General features: G+C 38.0%; 1 protein-coding gene across 2 annotated transcripts in view; it reads left to right on the forward strand.

The window, feature by feature from the left end:
- The first annotated feature begins 499 nt into the window (after positions 1–499).
- GRM5 (glutamate metabotropic receptor 5) overlaps positions 500–17,081 on the forward strand; it is a 582,078-nt gene continuing 565,496 nt past the window's right edge. Inside the window, exon 1 of one of the 2 annotated variants that reach the window (XM_010357229.2) lies at positions 500–687. The gene's annotated coding sequence lies outside the window, so the exon portion shown is untranslated. Of the gene's footprint in view, positions 688–2,715; positions 2,884–17,081 lie in introns of those variants that run through there. The other variant, XM_010357228.2, reaches the window with a different exon arrangement.

Consider the following 17,081-nt stretch of genomic DNA (forward strand, 5'->3'; position numbering starts at 1 on the left):
AAGAATAAATTTTAACGGATGTAGGAAGAATCGTTTGTAAGAAGTGCAGACAAATGCAAAATGGTACTATTAATAAGTAACATCATTAGAGGCCGTTCTTTCTAACCACTCACACCTCTGAATCATCACGGGGTTCCCTGACTTCCTAGCTCTCTCTACCCTTCAGCAGTGACGCCCCTTCTCCCAATCATTGTCAGGGATTTAAGTGCCATAGTCAAAAAGAACCTTATTATCTACCTGCTCCCCCAGCTTCTGAGTGACACACCACCCACGCCTCCCCCGCACAGCTTTCCTCCTCCCATGGCTCTCAGAGGGAATGTGAGGAGCAGGAGAGGGAGCCCAAGGCTACCCTCGCCTGAACCCCCAAAAGACGAGGCTTTAAGACCCTTATTCACCCACTGAGTCTATGCCCTGGCGGTTCTACCAACCCCCGCCGCGCGCTGCGGGAGTATAAGCCAGTCCTGCGCTGCGCTTCCAGCTGCGTCTGCCCGAGCGCGGCACGTGCTCCCGGCGCTGGCGCGAGAGAGCGAGCGCCACCGCCGCGGGCCCCGCAGCCGTTCTGCCTGCTGTCACCGCTGCCTCCATCGCCGACACTAGCGCTCCAGCTGCATCCAAGGCCGCTACGAGAGCGCAGGAAGCCCTCGAGGAGCGGCTGCCTGGGGGCGCAAGGCTCAGGGCGCGCACCTGGTAAGCACAGCGCCTTTTTCTTCCTCTTGGCTGTAGTTACCACGGATATAGGATACCGCTAGAGCCCCTCCCCCAGTGCAGGGATGGAGAGCGATCAGGCGAGGGGCGGGAGCTGGGGCTAAAAAGACCCAGGAGGGCAGGTGGAGGACTGGTGGAGCCAGGAACGTTAGGAGGTCCTGCAAGTTTAGAAAAGTCACCCTGCAAGGACGTGTGCTGTGTGAATCAGACATAAATTTAAGTCGGGAGCCTGGGCTACCGCGGCATAGCTCCAATGGGAGGTTTATGAAGATCATTTTGCTTTTATTTGCATAAGTGAGGGATTTAAGTGGGCTTGTTTCCATAGAAAACGAACTAAAAAAAAAAAAAAAATCAGAGGAGGAAAAAATAAAGATCCCAGCCAAAGGATACGTTTGGATCTCTCTCTCTCTCTCTCTCTCTCTCTCTCTCTCTCTCTCTCTCTCTCTCTCTGTGTGTGTGTGTGTGTCTGTCATACCGATACATGTGCACGAAAGGGATGGATTTAGGAAGGGAGAGGGGCTCCTCTATCTTTGAGCCCATTAGGTGTTTGGGGGAGCTAATAAGAGCAGTTGCTGGTGCTTCACCCCAAAAAGAGGCAGAGAAGAAGGGACCCGATTGGGTGTAAATGTCAGTGTTCCATTTCTAAAAGGACTACAGTACTAGGAGGGAGAGGTTTTCTAGAACTGTGGGTCATGTAAAGATGGTACACCTGCAACTCTGGATCTATAAACTCAAGTTCATATACTCCCAGTGGAGCTGGGAAGACATGTTTACTCTTGGTTCCTGTATGGAACTTTGGCAGAGGATAATCTCACACACACACACACACACACACACACACACACACACAGAGAGAGAGAGAGAGAGAGAGAGAGAGAGAGAGAGAGAGAGAATGAAAGAACGAAATAAATGAATAGAGGGAAGAGAAGGGAGCTGAATATGACTGAATAGGCTGAGTGGGGTAGTAAAAAGAACAAGAACAGAGTGATCGGGTTTGGCATCACTGCATTCATTCAGTTCTACCCTAGGTAGTTCCTGGACTGATCTCTAGAAAAACATGACCTTGAACAAGCCCCTTAACCTTCATGTACTCAGTTTCTCTACTGAACAATGTAGAGGATCTTCTGCATTTGGGGACATGAAGGTCCCATGCAGTAGTGTTGATGTATGTGTTTGAAGATCTGCATACTAAGAAGTAAGAACACTCATAAAATATGGATAAAGGAAGCTTTAGGGGATTCTTCCTCAAAGTACTAAAGGCAGTTGGCAAGATCCTGACCGTGCTGTCGGGATAATGCATGCTGAGAGGTCTCTGGAAATGAGTGAGGAAAATCCAACCTCCAGCCTCAGCTCAGTGAACTTGGAGTTCTGAGAGCTGTTTAGAAATGTTCAGATCCAGCCTAAAGTCATACGCTATTTTTAAGGTTAGCATTGAGGAAGAAGGTTTGGTGGCAAGGAAAGTAAGTGCCAATCCAGTTTAAAGATTCGGTAGTCAGCGCAGCAAAAAGAAGGTTTTAGAGTAAAACATAAATGCAATGTAATCTGGACAGAGGGGTTAGGAAGAAGATAATGGATATTCCTCCTGAGACAAGGATGTCTATACTCCTAGGAGTCAACGGGGACTTACCATGTCCTTGACACTCCTTCCACCTGTCTGAGGAAGGCACAGGTGCCCTTTCTCACTCAATACAGGCTTATTCTTAGAATTTAGGGATCTGTATCCCAGGTGCTGAGATATGACGGTAAACATGTGAAAACTAAGTCCTGGGAGTGCCTCCAACTCCCTTGCCATGTGAGCATCTGTTTGCAGAGCTGGTCTACCCATCCAGATTCACCCAGGAGTCTGTGTTCCTAAAGGAACTCACTGTGCCACTTGGTGGCACCAAAAAGTTGCGCAAAGAACTCTGTTCTCTATAAATACAAACTACCACCCCTCCCTCCTCCGCTCTCTCCCCTTCCCCCCTTCCCCCCTTTCTCAGTAGCGGGGAGATTGCTGCACACGCCGCCCTCAGCTCGGCTGTTCTGCGCACGCTGAGCGGAGGGGATGAGCTTGAGATCATCTTAGGGGGGAAGCCGGGGACTGGAGAGGCCGACTCTGCCCCGCTGATCCCCGTGGCCCAACTTTTCGGTGGGCTAGCTAGACCGAGTCTCACTGCTCGCTGCGCAGCCAACAGGGGGGTAAGCTTGCTAAGTGTCTGTGTGCCCAAATGTCCCCTGGCCAGAGAAGGATTTAGAATCTATAAGCTTGCTGAGTAGCTCATAGTTTTATTGGGGGGAGGGGGACGCGGGTGGAGGGGGGTGGCCAAAGCCGACAAGATTCAAGTCTACTCCATTTGCGAACAGCCTTAATTAAACCTGTTGGGGAAAAAGGCGCCAGTAATGGGGTGAAGGAGGGAAGAGCTTCAAGGGTTGAAAAGGGGATTCTGCATGCCTTCGCATCCGAGTTCCCGCTCTCTAAGGCCAGGTGCGCGTGGTTTCGAATGCAGAATGTGCTCCCTCAAACCACCCGAGGGCTCGGAATTGTAAGAAGCAAAGGTGGAGAGGGAAAGAGGACAGAGAATTGCTTTTCAATAGATCGGTTAGCGGTCGCATCCTGGCTCCTGCAGCAGGAAGAGGGGGGACAGCGGGTGGTGCTGAAAGCACATCTCTTTCACTCAGGCTATATTGCCTCTCTTTGAACACCAGCCTGAGCCCTCCCGCTCTTTCCTCTTCCATGGATTTGTCTTTCCCCTCGAACACAAAGCCTGCTAGTTATCCCACGGCGGGAGCATGATCAGCATGCCAAGGAGGAAGCCCAGGCTACAGCGACTTAGGGAAGAAAACCCAGGGCAGGCCTTTGAGTGTAGAGGCTAGCTGGTGACCGGAGCCTAACATGCATTAGGACCTCTCCAGGGAAGTGACAGGTCCACCTGGAGGGCTCTTTCACCTGGTACTCGAATTTACAGCTGCCCTCATTTCCCTTCAGAGGAGTTGCTGTGTGGAAGGGAAATTTAGGAGAGGATAACAAGCGCTTGTGCTTATTTAGACACAATCTCGATGCTGCCTTAGTTGGACTGTAACATCGAGTAACCAGGCAGATAGGTTCTCCAACACTTTACTTTTCAATAAGCAATTGATAGAGACCAGTGAAAAGGCAGTTTCTCCTTTTCACCTTCTTCTCTATTTGCTACATGGTATTTCATTGTTCAGAGTTTCTCAGGACAAAGCTAGAGCTAATTTGTGTCTCTAATGCTGGGCACTGGCCATTTGAAGCAGCCAAAGGTGCATTGACCAGGACTACGTGCAGCCCTTCCTCCAGTGGGACATAAGCAGGGGTTTTCTGTGGAAGCCGTAGTTGCATGACATTCTACTGTCAGCTATGGAGCGTTCAGGTATGCTACCTATTGTTAGGTGTGCTTTTTGCTGTTTTCTTTATGGAGTGCAAGGAGTTTTCTCCTTGAATTTCTCAGTTCTGTCAATGTAATTACACATGTAAGAATCCATTGTGGCTATTTCTGTCCTTTATGCATGTTTATTTCCATTTTAAAAAGGCCATTGGTTTGAGACTTGAAAATACTGCATCCTGAGCTCATTGGGTTAGTAGTGTGTGCCCCATCAATTTCCAGCCTTCTCCCAGTGAAACCTCATCAGCACTCTGGACAGATCTTTCAAGATTTCTTAAGAAAAAAAATACATAGCACTTCCTAAATATCAGCTTCTCTTAAGAGAAAAAGCTTTCCCTAGTCATTTACACTCCCCATGACAAAATATACAATCTAGATATTTTAATTGCACCCCCTAGAGGTTTGTGCTATCACATGGGAATGTTTTGGCTGTGGGCTATACACTCACAAAAAGCCCAAACTCTTCAGTGTTCACTTGTGAAAGAATATGTCGAGATTATTTGGGAGAGGAAGATGGTATTTGAATAATCCAAGTTTTCCACTTTACTTCCATAGGTAGACACAGACCTTTACTATCACTTTGTAGTATACCTTATGGACATGATGACAAACACCCAGAGGGAAATTGAAAAATTCACTCATATCTATTTTATCCAAGTAGCACAAACTATCCAGACTTTGGGAATACTTGATTAACTACATACCATTTTTAGTTTGGGTTCTGATTATTAATGTTGTTGTGTTTCATGATAAAATGACTTACATCATTAAAGATGCTCACTTTTGTGACTAAAGCATTTTAATAATTCTACTTTTCTTATTTCTTTCCAAAACCCATTTAATATTTTATAGGAGTCTTACTATATTGTCCTTTACAGAATGATAATTTTAGTTAGAGAAACTAAATTAAGTGTCAATGAAAGGTAGGTGATACTACAAGTAGAAAATGTGAGATGAAGTTAATCATTAAAAATATTTTTTTGTATACCAATTTTATCCCAGGTTTTCTATCCTCATGGGATAAAGACAGAGCTACATCCAAATATTTTAACTTACACATACTTATTGTATTATATATATGTACATGTGAGGTATTTTTATGTATATGTCTGTAGATAGATCATGTATGAACCAACTTTATAAAATATTAGATACTACCTTTATATATGTTGATATATATATGTTATATGATAAAGCTGATTTGGTTTGTATCAAGGTTGGATATACTGAAGATGTATTATTACAAAGCAGGAAATTCTGCAGTTTAGAAATATGTGTTATATTCATATTCAGAGAAATATTAATTCTAGTCCTGATGCATCATTTAGTTGTCATTTTAATCAGTGAATGAAGCTTAGGAGAACATAAGAAGACAGGAATATGAAAAGAAATATTTTTAGTGCATGATGTATTTATATAACCCAAGAAAAGAAACTTCAATTTTGATGTTTGAATTTTCAGTTATTTGTAAATCAGATAATATCTTGGTATTCCTTTATCTTAGTTGTTAAAAATGTGTTTTTAAAAAGCGTTAAGGCATAGGCTTGCTTTCATTTCCTTTAAATTCATAGAAAGGAGATGCAAATCTATATTTTACCAGTCCAAATCATATTTTAACTATATATAACTTTTGTCAAAAGGGCCACCAAGCAAAAGTCTTGGTGCAGACTCATCCCTGCTCTAATAACTACTATTTATTAAGCACATCAGGCATCATGCTAAGCACTAGGTATGTTATTTTATTTAATTATCATATCAACAATATAAGGCATTATTTGTTTTTCCTTTTCTGTTATAAAAACTAAGCTTTTTATTCTATTGTCCAAAAACAGTGCATAGTTTATGCAGTGTTCTCTGTGGGTCAGACACTTTATTTGTGCAATTAATTATACTCATTCAGTAACATGTACTGCTATAACCCATCCCCCACTTTGAAAATAAGGAAACGTATTTCATTCATATATATATGTGTGTGTGTATGTGTATATATATGTCTTTTACCATATATGTAAAAAGAGATAAATAATGGAAACATATATACATATATATGCAAAAGAGAGAGATTTGATTTGTTTGGCACTAAAACTTACCCTGTTTCCATTGTACTGAGCTGCATTACTCTGTGGTGTGGCTAAACACTAAACATCATGGGATTATTTTATTGTGGTTTCCAGTGAGTTGTGGTATGATTGGAAGTACAGTTCCTGGCTTCAAATTGCCTGAGCTTGAATCTCAGCTTTGTGGCTTACTACTTATGTGACCTTAGGCAAGTTACTTAAATTTATGTACCTCAGTTTCATTATTTTCAAATTGGGGGATGGGTTATAGCAGTACATGGCATCAAGTGAATATGATGAATTAATTGCACAAATTAAAAAAATTTTTTTTTGAATTCTAATTTTGAGTCAGCAGCCCTTCCTCTACAAGGGAATGTGCAAATATTTTTTTTTCTCATATATTCAAGAATATTTAAAAATGTGCAGATGCTTGAAGATAATCAGAAATCAAAATGATACATAATTGCTATCTCAAATATCTCCTTTTTTTAGTCAGACTGTAGAAGAAGTGTAAAGGAAAGACATATGCAAAAATATATTTTATGCATATATGATTTTTATTGGTCTTGCAAATATATCAGATTCAAGTAAAACTCTCTAATGATTAGCTGTTCACAATAATTCTGGTTCAGGCCATGGGTTTTAAAATTTTGAGTATAAATGTTCTGAGGAAAATGAAAACTTGTAATCACAATGATAATAGTAGCACTTTAATAATGCAACCTTCTTACAGTCATTATATTTTACAGAAGAATAATAAAAATACTTTTTAAAAAATGATTTGTCTAAATGCATAGTAATGTAGAATTATTCAAAGATATAGAAGTAAATAATACATTATTATAACATTTGTTTAAAAATAAGTAAGATTGTAAAAATCAATGTATAAATTACTTTATAAAGTTATTATTGTCTTGTTAAATTTATAATGAACTTTGCATTTCATATCAAAAGCAGCTTTTGAGTTTGGGAAGTATATTGTAGGATACTCTCCTCACATTCATTTCTTGTAACTTGTGATACTTAGAACTAGGCATATTTAATGTAAGGCAATATAAACCTTGACTCTTACAGTTTAAATTTGTCTTTCTCAAATTGAAATTTCTACCTTGTAAACAACATAATACAGACAAATAACTACATAAACATTGAGTAAGGAAGCCTATTTCAACCTTCTCTCCTTAGCATTATTTGGAAGTTTCAGGTAGAGGCTTTGTAAGACTGATGTGTCCTGATGATTGGCTCTTAGTTATGCTCTTCTTTCATGATTACGTCGACCTTGCCAGGATAACTTTAATGTAAATTAGTGTTTTTCAACTGGAACTGAATTTACATACAGGAGACATTTGCTAATATCTGAGGACATATTTGTTTATCAGAGCTGGGAGGGGATGGCATTGTTATCTAGTGAATAGAAACCAGGGGTGCTGCTAAACAACCAACAGTGCACAGAAAAAATCCATCCACAACAAAAGATTATCCAGTCCAAAATGTCAATAGTGCTTGGGTTGAGAAACTCTTATCTAAATGATACTAGGAAACAGAGTTTCCAATATTCACTTGATTTGTTTGTAGGCTTTCTGATGAATTTATGGACATTACATAAGAATTTAATGGAAAGCAGGATCTCCAAAATGCTTTGCAACCAATGCATAAGGTTTGAATAATCATTTGTTTTTTGGGGGAGATCTCATGATTTGTTTATAAGTATGGGCTTTGGAGCCAAATGTAGTTGGATTCATGTCCTGATTCTGCCATTTATTATAGGTTTGATACTTTGGATAAGATTCTTGACCTCTAAACTTCAATTTCTAGAGGTAGTAACATAGGTGTAAATATACCTACCTTACAGGGTTATTGTGAGACTTACATCAAATAATTATTATACATTATTTAGCAGAAAGAAGGCACTTGATAAATATTATCTATTAATACATAAGTGGAGATCAAGTTATAGAAATGTAAAACCACAGTCTCAAGCATTTGATGATAGGTAATATATAGAATAATGCTTTACAGTCTTCAGAGGTATACCCTTAATAAGGAGAAATCAACTGAAGGCTACAGGATGGGTAAAAGTCTAAAATCCCTGCTTTATAATTAAACTGACACTAGTTAACAGTGCATTGCATCATTTTTATTGCTTTGCTGCAGAAGGCTGTTCCAGGTCTTCATAGACTACTAACTCATTTGTTTAAATGATTTACAATGATTTAGTGAGCTTTTTTCTACTGCCAGAACTTTTTAACTAATGGATAAAATTACAGATTTCATCTTTGTACAATAGTGTTTTATGGCCCTTTTTTTTTGTTGAGGGGGTTTCAGTTAAAATGTGGCCTATGCTTTGTAGGGCTAAACAGTGGATGCTGCATTTTCTTGTTTACAAGGTCACAAATGTGTGATTGAGATAGTAATGACAATAGAACTTTGCTTAGACTACAGGGTTCTCTGTATCATTGCACCTCAGACTGTCTCTTATCTATGGTATGCACTTGTTTTCAGAAAAATATATCAGATGCATTGATGGCATATGCAACATTGACACCCCTGACTGTTTGTGATGAGGACCACTGATCAGGCAGAAGAAATCATTTTAATGTTGAATCCTGAGCTGTGTGATTTGCTTGTGTGGAGATTAAGTTATATAAGAGACATCTGTGCCAGAAAGATGGTCAAGTATTTTAGAAGATTGTTGAAAATAAAGGACAATGTGAGCTGTGAATCTGATTATAGTGTAGATTGCAATTTACGGCAAAGTTTACCTATCAGTATCTCTTTTTCATATTCATTTAGGATATAATATGAGAGTGTGTGGTTACCTGATGCAAAATACTTTTATATGTATTTAAAATATGTCTATTGTTTTCTATAATGTACTAGTAATTAATTTACTATGCTAAGGACCCAGAAAAATAACACTGAATAAAGCATACTTCTGAAAATAGGTTCTTGAGTTAATATACTATATAATCAAACTATTAATACATTTACCCACCTTTTAGTGAATTAAATGTCACCATATTATTAGATTGTAGATCGTAACATTTTAAAAGCTTTTTTATCATTACAAGAATTAATGCCTCCCCATTATCTATAGCATAAACCTGCCCCTTTATTTCTACTGACATATTATCCCTACCATCTAAAAGCTATAACCTAAAGAAAATAATTTAGTTTCTTTGAGACTTTGTTTCCTAATATAAGAAATGGGGGTTATTAGACATTTCTAGAAGTATCATTTTTAGGTAGATGTGAGATCAAGTATGAAAAAGGCTCTTTACGTTGGAAATAAAGTATTATGGTATTTTTCTTTGTCTTTTTTTTTTTTTTTTTTTTTTTAGACGGAGTCTTGCTCTGTCGCCCAGGCTGGAGTGCAGTGGCCGGATCTCAGCTCACTGCAAGCTCCGCCTCCCGGGTTTACGCCATTCTCCTGCCTCAGCCTCCCGAGTAGCTGGGACTACAGGCGCCCGCCACCTCGCCCGGCTAGTTTTTTGTATTTTTTAGTAGAGACGGGGTTTCACCGTGTTAGCCAGGATGGTCTCGATCTCCTGACCTCGTGATCCGCCTGTCTCGGCCTCCCAAAGTGCTGGGATTACAGGCTTGAGCCACCGCGCCCGGCCTTCTTTGTCTTTTCTTTTGCTAGGCACATGTTAAAATAATGAATGAATCTTGTGGTGAGATTGCACAGGAGAAATCTCACCACAAAGAGAAATGTCCTTACCCAGGAACTTATATAGAAGCAAGAGAAAGGAGGTCCTCACAGAAAGAATATTGGATAGTTCTCAGAATTGATTATGTTAATGAGACAGATCTAGGAGTGAATTTGATATCATCTTTTATACTCTACATTCATCAATTGTAAACTATGAGAAACGTTAATGCCAGAAATACCATCTTTAGATAATTGTGCTACAAAAATACCTTCAAAAGCAAGTAAAATGCAACATTATGATATTAAGACAAATCTATAAATAACCTTAATATCTAACAATAAAGAATAATTAAATATTGGTACACACATGTAATTGAATGCCATGAAACTGATAAAATTCAATAAATGTTCTAAATGTGACTCCTGACTCTGCTACTACTCACTTGCTTGGGAATCCTGGCCAAGTCTCTGTATCTCTCTGAGCCTCAGTTCCTTTCTCTGTAAAATGTGCATACATAACTTATTTTACAGTTTGTATGACAACTAAACGTCATTTCATGTGAGACACTTAGCAAAATGAACAACACATGGTATGCTCCCTGTATATTTTAATTGTTGTTGTAATTGTCCCCAGCATTCAAATAAACTGATGTGAAAGATATTTATGTTATACAGAGAAAATAAAAATAGATCATGAAATTTCATATTAAAATTTTTTAAAAATAAAATATATATATAAGATTATAAGCTTAGAAAATTATATAAGCACTGATACCAAGTTGTAAACTATGATTAAAATTGTGTTTTGAGTGACATTTTGTTTACTTCAAGTCCCAGGTCTGCTATGAATCATTGGCTTTCCATGGATCTCAGTTAAATGGAATCATCTCCAGGGACCCTCTCTATTTTTATGATGCTATTTTCCTTAAACATCCTACAATATTAGCTTGGTAATGAATACTGTAAGAAAGTATAAATAAAAATTGCCATGTGAACTTGGAGGATAGAGCAAACACTGCCAGGTGAGGGATATGGGAATAATTTAGGAAGGGATTATTTTTAAATATTAGCTCATTCAATACTCACTAAAACTCTTTGGGGTAGGTACTGCTGTCACTCCAATTGCCAATAAAGGCATGAGGCTCACAGAGGCTAAATACCTAAGGACACACCACCAATAAATGGCTATGCCAGGATTCAAATTCAGGTCATTGGACTCCAAGCCCATGTTCTTAACAACTCTGTCATGAAGACCATTGGAACAACTGTATACCAGGGATCAGAACCAGCATGTGCAAAGCCATTGGAATAAAACAGTGTATACTTGAACAAGAGCCTAATTTAACTTGACTAGTAGGCTCCCAAGGAGGAATGGATGGAGGGAGATAAGGTCTCAAGAGAGAAAGTTAGGAGAAAATTTAGAAAACATATCCCTCAGTTCCAAATTAAAGGCAGAAATTTAGAAAGCATATCCCTCAGTTCCAAATTAAAAATAATAATGAATATTAAATATGTTGTATTACTATATTTATAAATTAGAAAACACAGATGACGACAAAAATAAAAGTACTGTATTTTTACTACCCAGAGAACACTCTATTACTGTCAATGTATGTTTCCAGTCTTTATGTATGCATACATGCCCACCCATAATATTTCTTGAGAAAATCAAAGCATACTGTCCCTTTATTTCTGCATGATACAGCATGAATACTGCACATTTTACTGCCTCTCTCCCCTCACTTCACAAAAGGAAGTTTCTGTTCAAAAAATTGCTCAGTCTCCTTTGCTGATTTTTCCTTACCATTGAACCTTGGAATTCCCTGGGACACAATCTCTGGCACTAGTTTATTTTCTCTTTCTACTTCCTAGGTGATTTAATCCAGTTTCATGGTTTACAAAAAGGACTTCTGTATACTCAGAACTTCCACATTTTATCTCCTATTCATACCTCTCTTCAGAATTCAGCCTCTTACATCCACCTGCTCATTCAATGATCTCTTCTTGAGTTTCTAGTATCTGCAACTTGATATATCAAAATTGAACTTATGTTGTTTTGTTGTTTGCATCCACATCTTCGCCATAACATTCTCTACTGCAGCCGATGCAACTGCATCCTTTTAGTGTCCAGACTGAAAATCTTGGCATCCTCATTGATTTTTCTATTTCTCCAACATCCCAAGTCAGCTCTAATAGCCGATCTGTTCACTCTACCTTCAAACTATATTCAGAATCCCAGCAGTTCTCACTACTTACACTTACCATATCTTCAATCCAACCACTGTCATCTCTCTCACCTAAGTTAGTGCAAATTTCCTAATTGCTACTCATTTTCTGCTTTTGTGCCCTTATTCTTGTTAAAATTTTAGGCAGGATGTGTTCCTCCTCTGTTATAATCCTCCCAGAAAAACATTCTCATGAAATGTTAAAGCCAAAGTCTTTTAAAGTACAAATAGGCTCAACATCATCACATTATCTCTTGTTCTCCATGTCTTCCTTTCTCTGCATTTTAACTTTTCTACAGCCACACGAGCCTGTTTGCTACTCCTCAGTACACTAAACATAAGTCTGTCTTGGGGGCTTTGCATTTGTTTTATCCTTTACCTGGAATGTTGTTTTTCTAGAGATCTGCATGACTCATTCATTTAATTCTTTTGGCTATTTACTCAAATGTTATTTTTTCAGTTTATGCTTCTTTGGCCACATTACTCAAAATTTCATATATCTCTGGCACTTTCTATACTGCTTCACTGCATTTTGTTTTTTTGCTTTTTAAACACTCACCACCGTGTAGCACACAATATTTTACATATTTATTTTGTTTGTTGTCTGGCAAACTTTCTTAGAGTATAGGCTCCATAATGATTTGAATTTATATCTATTTTGTCCATAACTGGGTCCCTGAGGCATAGAAGGGTGTTGGTACAGAATAGTTACTCAATAAACATTTATAGGAAACACATAAGTAATGCTGATAGATTTGACATATTCCTTTCAGGTCTATTTGGAATTTATACTCCATGAATTTCTTGCATTTTGATTGCACATAAGATGACTTTCTATTTAGCCTTATAAAATTTGAGTAATAGCACAGTTCTTTTGCATTTCTGTCATAATTTTTTAAAAGTATATTCCAGGTATCTAAGTTCATAGCTATTATGTGGCTCATCAGATTATAAAGCAGTCTCATCAGATTATAAAGCAATTACTGCTTTATAATCTGATGAGCCATAATTTGGGATGGATATCAGGGCAATGTAAATATACTTGTACTAGATAACCTATACACTGTACCTTCTGTGTTTCTATGTGCTGAATCATCTTTTCCCTGCAATGCTCTTTACTGTATAGATTGAAAGGCAAGTCCTGTAAGATTCTCTATCTCTGGGATGTTCAAATTGTGTCTGGGTGGCCCTTCTCGTTTTCATGGACATTGGTAATGCCTTTTATTTTTTTGGTAGGAAGGAGCTGTGAGGCAGCAAGGAATAGTTAAAACAATCTGTTATAAATCAACAGGCATAGGCATAAATTCCAGCTCCATTATTTTCTAAGTGTTCAGCTAGTTTTTAACTTATCAAAACCCATTACATCATTTGTAAAATGAAGGTAATAATTCAGTTCAAACATCCCAAATTCAAAAATTGAAAATCTGAAATGCTCCAAAATTGCTGGATTTTTGAGTACCCATGAGACACTCAAAGGAAATTCTTATTGGAATATTTCCAATTTCAGATTTTAAGATTTGGAAAATGCTCAAACAGTAAGTAAGTGTAATGTAACTATTCTAAAATCTGAAAGATTCTGAAATCTGAATTTTGGTCCTAAGCATTTTGTGTAGGGGTTTTCAGCCTGTACCTACATTTTAGGGTTGTTGTAGGGATTATTGGTATACATTTGCCACACTTACAGACACTCTCAAAGACATAGCCATTGTGTCAGAAATCTTCAGGGTATATAGAGTGTACATGGAATATAGTATCTTCCATGTGAACCAGATACATTTTTTTCTCTGAAATATGTAAGCCTTGTATATGTCTTTAAAAATAAAGTACCTAAAACATTCTCTTTTGGCCTCTATGGCATCACATACTCTCACTTTACCTTCTTTTTGGGTTGCCTCCTTTTCATAGCTGGCTTTTCCCAAACCTGGCCCCTCAGCAGAGCTTATTTTTTAGCTCTACCTTTGCAATATTTATACTTCCTCTCCAGGCGATTTCCTGCATTCTAAATATTTTATATATTGATGACCCTCAATTTACATCTCTAAACCAAAACTCTCCCCTAAGTCTGACCTTACATATTCACTTTCCTGTTTGACATCTTTACCTGGATACCTCCAAAGCATCTAAAATTTTGCATTTTCAAAAGATTATTAATTTTCTTCTGCCCCTCACCTGTTTATGTACTAATCTATCCCATCTCTATTAATGCTGTCAAAATGCACTAGGCTCTCAAACTAGAAGCCTAGGAGTAGACCCTGATTCCTCTCTCTACCTTACTACTCACATCTAGTCCATCAGCAAGTACTGTTGATTCAACTTGGAAAATATATCTGACTGTGACCGCTTCTCTTCATATCTACTGTCACCAATCATAGAGAAGTCACCATCATTTCTTGCTAGATTATTACAGGTTTCCTTATAAGATTTCTTCAATTGATTATCCAGAAAAATGAGCAGCCAGAATAGTCCTTTCTAAGACTAAATTGTGCCAGTCATTTGCTTAAATCTCCTCAATGACTTTCTGTTGTATGTAACATTATTATTACTTTTTTTTTTTTCTTGAGACGGAGTCTCACTCTCTCACCCAGGCTGGAATACAGTGGTACCATCTTGGCTCGCTGCAGCCGCCTCCTCTTGGGTTCAAGCAATTCTCCCGCCTCAGCCTCCCAAGTAGCTGGGATTACAGGTGTGCACCACCACATCCAGCTAATTTTTCTATTTTTGGTAGAGATGGGGTTTCACCATGTTGGTCAGGCTGGTCTTGACCTCCTGACCTCAAGTGAACTGCCAGCCTCGGCCTCCCAATGTGCTGGGATTACAGGCATGAGCTACCATGCCTGGCCAACATTAAAAATTTTTATAAGAGCCTACAACATCCTACATGGCCTGGACTTTTGTTGTCTTTCCTTCTTCGCCTCGTATCACCATCCCTCCCATGTTCTTCATGTTTTAGTCATATATTTTACATGACTGGCTTTTTTTCATTCTTCTGTTTCTTTTTCTTTTTTCTCGGAGATGGAGTCTCGCTCTGCCGCCTAGGCTGGAGTGTAGTGGGGTGATCTCTGCTCACTGCAAGCTCCACCTCCCAGGTTCACGCCTTTCTCCTCCCTCAGCCTCTGGAGTAGCTGGGACTATCTTTTCTTTTTTTAACTTTAATTTTAAGTTCAGGGGTACATGTGCAGGTTTGTTACATAGATAAACTTGTGTCATGGGGATTTGTTGTACATATTATTTCATCACCCAGTTGTGAAGTCAAGTATCCACCAGTTATTTTTTCTGATCCTCTCTCTCCTCCCACACTCCAGTAGGCCCCAGAGTATGTTGTTCCCCACTATGTGTACATGTGTTCTCATCATTCAGCTCTGACTTACGTGTGAGAACATGCAATATTTGGTTTTCTGTCCCTATGTTAATTTGCTAAGGTTAATGGCCTCCAGCTCCATCCATGTCCATGCAGAAAACATGATCTCATTTTTTATGGCTGTATAGTATTCCATGGTATATATGTACCACATTTTCTTTATCCAGTCTATCACTGATGGGCATTTAGCTTGATTTTATGTTTTTTCTATTGTGAATAGTGTTGCAATGAACATATGTGTTCATGTGTCTTTATAATAGAATGATTTATATTCCTTTGGGTATACACCCAGTAATGGGATTGCAGAGTTGAATAGTATTTCTGTGGTGGGAGTATAAATTAGTTCTATCATTGTGGAAGACAGTGTGGTAGTTCCTCAAAGACCTAAAGACAAATACCATTTGATCTTTACTTTTCTTTGTATTCATTAGGTTTCAGCTAAAGTTACCCTTTAGAATACCAATATGTAAGGCCCACAAGTATAGGGAGCTTGTATATTTTGCTTACTCTTGAATATTCAATTCCCAGGACAGAATAATAGCATATACATACTATAAATATTTGTTAAATGAGTTAATGAATAGATGAGGCATGTTAGGTGCTCAAAGAAAGATAATAATGATACTTACCAATGAATATTATTACACTTCTTTGTTACATTACTCTCTTTCACTAAATAGTTAATAATTTTTTGTTAAATGAAATAAGTAACAAATTTCGCATAACTTCAAAAGGCAATATTTTAGTGTTTTAATATATATACTGTATCTCAATATGTAGGGGTTTCATAAAACAAATGAATAAAATGCATGGGATTGATATTTCAGCTACATGAGCTGACGGGACACTAGGTCTCTCATATCACTTTGATGTTTTTACATAAAAAATGAGTCCTGTTTTGTTATTGGTTCACTCACTAACATTCTGATTTAATAAAAAAATGTGCTTTCTTTAACTTCAGATTTTTCTTTTTGTCTGCAGTAGAATTCACATGACCGTGAGAATAATTATTTTACATTTTGGGTCTAAGGAAAGTGAAAGAAAGATTTGGTAGTATGCAAATGACTTGCCAATGACAAAACTAACATTAGTCTTCATTTGTTCCTCCGTGTCTACAATGCCAACTTTCGTACCAAAACTATTTTTTTCTATAAATTCCCAAATGTCTAGTTATTCTGCAACAACTGGTTATTTGATGAAATATTAAAAATTTAAGCTTTTGTCGCTGTACAGAGGAAGCCTTTCTCTGTTGCCATAGGAAACAGTAGAAGGAAATAGTGAAAATGCTGGTAGGAGGGATTAGAAATATGATTCAAGTTATGTTGGTTTTGTGTCTGGTCTTAACTTTTTGTAGATTTGGTGACCTTTGAAACCATTAGTATTCTTGTAAAAGTGTGATATTTGCATACATTCCTGAAGAAGCATCACCTGTTTTTGAAAGTCGGTGATTAAAAAGATAGTCACTTTAAAATAATTTGAAATCCATGGCTGGCAAAGTTGATAACAAAATAAGTCTCTTACACAATTCCCCTAAATGATCAAATCACTAATTTGTCAGTTATCTTTTACAAATTATGCTAGAATTTGCCATAGAAAATTTGGGACAAAATTTCTTTCTTCCCAGGAATTTAAATTGAAATAGATGATGACATTCATAGCTATACTAAATTTCTACCTGGCAGAATAGTTCCAAACATACAT

Source organism: Rhinopithecus roxellana, chromosome 15 (genome assembly GCF_007565055.1).
Source record: "Rhinopithecus roxellana isolate Shanxi Qingling chromosome 15, ASM756505v1, whole genome shotgun sequence".
Classification (NCBI taxonomy): Eukaryota; Metazoa; Chordata; class Mammalia; order Primates; family Cercopithecidae; genus Rhinopithecus; species Rhinopithecus roxellana.